Source organism: Limulus polyphemus, unplaced genomic scaffold (genome assembly GCF_000517525.1).
Source record: "Limulus polyphemus unplaced genomic scaffold, Limulus_polyphemus-2.1.2 Scaffold5227, whole genome shotgun sequence".
NCBI lineage: Eukaryota > Metazoa > Arthropoda > Merostomata > Xiphosura > Limulidae > Limulus > Limulus polyphemus.
This window is the reverse complement of record NW_013670837.1, coordinates 43,564-47,388: the sequence shown is the minus strand read 5'-3', so window position 1 is coordinate 47,388 and position 3,825 is coordinate 43,564.

Genomic DNA, 3,825 nt, shown 5'->3' with positions numbered 1-3,825 from the left:
ACTCACATGAAGATAAAAGGAATAAATGTTTATGATAAAGTACTAATTTGTAAAAAATATTAAACATATCGACAACAAGAGACCATTTGATTTTCCAAGGCTGTCATTACACATCCACATTTAAGAAAAAGAGAAGCAAGTTAAAAAAATTTAATCTCTCTATCTTTTGCAGAAAATGATTGATTTTTACATCTTAAACTATTATTAGGTGCTGGCCTTCATTACTGCTAATGGCAACTTATTTTATTAGTGCTAATAACCCTGTTAGAAAATAGTCTTAACTTGAGGCTAACCTGTCTTTTTCCAAATCTTAAGTTTGTGTCTTGTTCTCTTCAGGATACAGTACATGAAATATGTTGCTTCTATCTTTATCCTTAACTGAAATATATAAAAAATAGAATACATGTAATTACAAGAGATGTGGCTACCTCTCAAATACCAAAGTTTTTGTTGATAGTATTTCTAGTACAATTTAGTTGTAGTTTTTAGATATTTTGAAAGTTAATCTATCAACCTATCCATAACTTAGAATTTTTAAGGTTTTTTTCTTTTCTGGTAACAAACATACGATTCCTGTTCTAAGGAATTTTTTAAATTTATTGATCAGTTTTAACTCCATAAAAGGTTCCATTTTTATTACTTTAATAAAATTTTGTGAAGGACACCAATTCACCTCATTATCATCTTATGAAAATTTCATCCAAGTCATGAATTTTATTACCACGTGAAATACAAAGTCATTAGAGTGTAGTGTGAAGTAATATCTCACTCCTGTAGAGAGAAAGAACAACAAGACAGAACACACTTTGGTTCCATCCACAAAACTAATTTACATAAACTGTATGTTTCATTTAGTTTTTGTTACTTTTCCAAAATTTGTGGTGTATCTGTTCATGTCTAACAGCACATTGCTGGTTGGGAAACACTGATCTAACCCATAATACTAGTTAGATAAAAGTTATGAATGTGAAAGAAACCTGTATATCTAAGTATTAACAAAAGTATACTTTAGCTTTTTATGGATGTATGCATTTTATATAAAAGTGGGGCGAAGGGTTAGTTTTGCTATACTTCCCTGGAGGAGTAAAATTTTGACATTCCTCAGATATTTTCTATATAATTAATATTGCACGAGTTCAGCAGTACTATGAAAAAAACCTTTTAAATGCATATTGTATGTTGATGTAAAGTGTAAATATACAAACTGTATTATCATTGTAAAGATTTTTTCAACTATCCTACTTACTGTCCTGAAAGGAGAAGTATTTGGTCATTAAGGTTTCAGGGTACAGAATTTTTTATAGGTAGCACTGTAGAAACCAGATCGAAATGGAGAAACTTTTTTACCCTCTGACGGTTTTAAACAGGGATTGATATAGCGAAAGCTTGTTTTTTCAATGTCTGTGTGTTTGTACAAAGTAATTTTAGATTGATAAGTTGAGCATGTAGTTGACTAATGACCTTCAATTACAGGGAGTTCACAGTAATCCATTTGCAGTGTTGTTCCTATGTTACGCAATTTAAATCACCCTTGCTCTCTTGCATCAAAAGTACGGGGAAACAATTGATACTTTGAGTGACACCCTTGAAACATAGAATTGATGAAATAGGACTGTGTTAAGATTATTTTTTTTTAGTTACTCCTAATTAAACAAGTTATTGTTACAATTCTACAGCAACTACAGTGAAACCCTGATTTTACGCGCCCCGATTTAACGAGAAATCGGATATAACGTGATGGGTCATTATCTCTTTCGACACAGGTTCGGTCCCTGTGACAGACCTTGTAACCATCACCTCGTTATTGTTTACATACTAATAACTTTTAAGATTTTAAGTGTATCTTAACAAAACCCCAATTTAGCCGATCCTGCTTGTTTCGCAATGACATCTTATGAACCTCAACGATCTGGTTATAACGGGGCTACACTGTATTTCCAAAGCAAAATCTTAAGTAATCTGCATGGATGTGGAACATCACATATGTAAATTATCAGAGCTTAACCTGGAACATCATGGTTGGGAGTATCTATAGCTCATTGATATTAATATTGTAAGTAGTTTGGAAATTCTTTTGGATTATATTACTCCAATAATTTTAGAGTGAATTTTATTACTTGTCAGTATTGTAAATCACATTACAGCTGCTCTTTTCCTTTATATACTATACTTTTATTGACATAAATACAATAATGAGTCATATACAGCACTAACGAATGTAAAAATATTCAGTGTGGCTGGCACCTCAGTTGCTTGCCAAGGCAGTGAGGCATGCCAATGCAACTGACACATTTTTATGCATAATTTTGAATATAATACAACTTCATGCTTGTGGCCATCTGGTTGGTCACAAGTGAAACGAATGTATTAATGTTTATTACCTAAAACATATGCCTCAGAAAGGATCATGTGGTAAAATATAGGCCTACTTGTGGAAATGTGCATTTGACTGGTTGAATCGGCAGATGCTACCGAGTTCACAACCTACTGTTTTCAAGGGTACACTTATAAATTGTTTAATTCCCGCACTTTCATCACAACACTGCATTTTGGTTATGATAATTTGGATCAGTTGTTTATTATAGATGGGAACTCATTCAATGATGAGTACAGAGACCACAACTGTACACAGTCTTCCCATCATCCTATTAGCCCTTCTCTGACCCCACTACAATAAGAAAAGGCCCTTCCTTAGATAGAGACCACAACTGTACACAGTCTTCCCATAAGAAACCTAACTAGTGAATATAAAGAGACAATTACCTCTTTAAACTTGTAATCAATATAATACATCTTAAAATTCTAATAGCTTTACTACTGGCAACACAATACTACTTCATTGCCTCTAGTGACTTATTCACTACAATCCCAAGATTCTTTACTTCAGTTAAGGAAGGGCATTTTCTTATTGCAGTGGGGTCAGAGAAGGGCTAATAGGATGATGGGAAGACTGTGTACAGTTGTGGTCTCTATCTAAGGAAGGGCATTTTCTTATTGCAGTGGGGTCAGAGAAGGGCTAATAGGATGATTCTGGGGAGGGAAGGGATATGTTAGCATCTGTTAACTTATTTTATTTTGAGGAAAGATAGGTAAGAGATGATCTTATTGAGGTTAACAAGATTATTTGGGGATTGAGAGGATAAAGATTAGGAATTTCTTTGTGCTATAGCTTGATGTAAACAGGATGAGAAGACACAAACTTAAGCTTTGTCAGTTTTATTTATTTTACTGGATAATTGAGTTGTAGAACGAGTTGTCACCCATTAGTAAGCCCATTTCATTACAGTAGTATGAGACAGGAATCAACGATTCCTTGAAAAGTAAAGGGCCAGTTTAAGCTCTTGTTGTCCATAAGTTATGTTATTGTAGAAATAATATTTGATAAAGACTTATAAATTTGATTCTACATTTTACCATACCAGTCTGGCCTCAATTAAATTAACCAAGTTTATTTTATATTAATGTTAGTTTAAAATGGTGAATTATATCAATATTGTCTAAATAATTTCCTTCACAACAGGGCCATATGAAAGAGTACCCCTCTATATAGTTATTTGTGGCTATAGAAGTGATGGTAGTGCACGCCCTATAAATCTTCATCTCGCTAAACTTTTGTTGGAGAATGGAGCAGATCCAAACAAAAGAATTCCGTTGGTTAGTATTATTTTCTTGTAAAATAAAAATATCCAATTTTACGACAAAGGAATGTGAGTATTTACTTTTTTTTTCTTTCATAATTATAAAATAAATTTATATCAGTTAGTAATTTTTAATTTTGTTAAATTGGGATGAAAAGGTTTTTATTTATTAATTCCATTTTTTTTT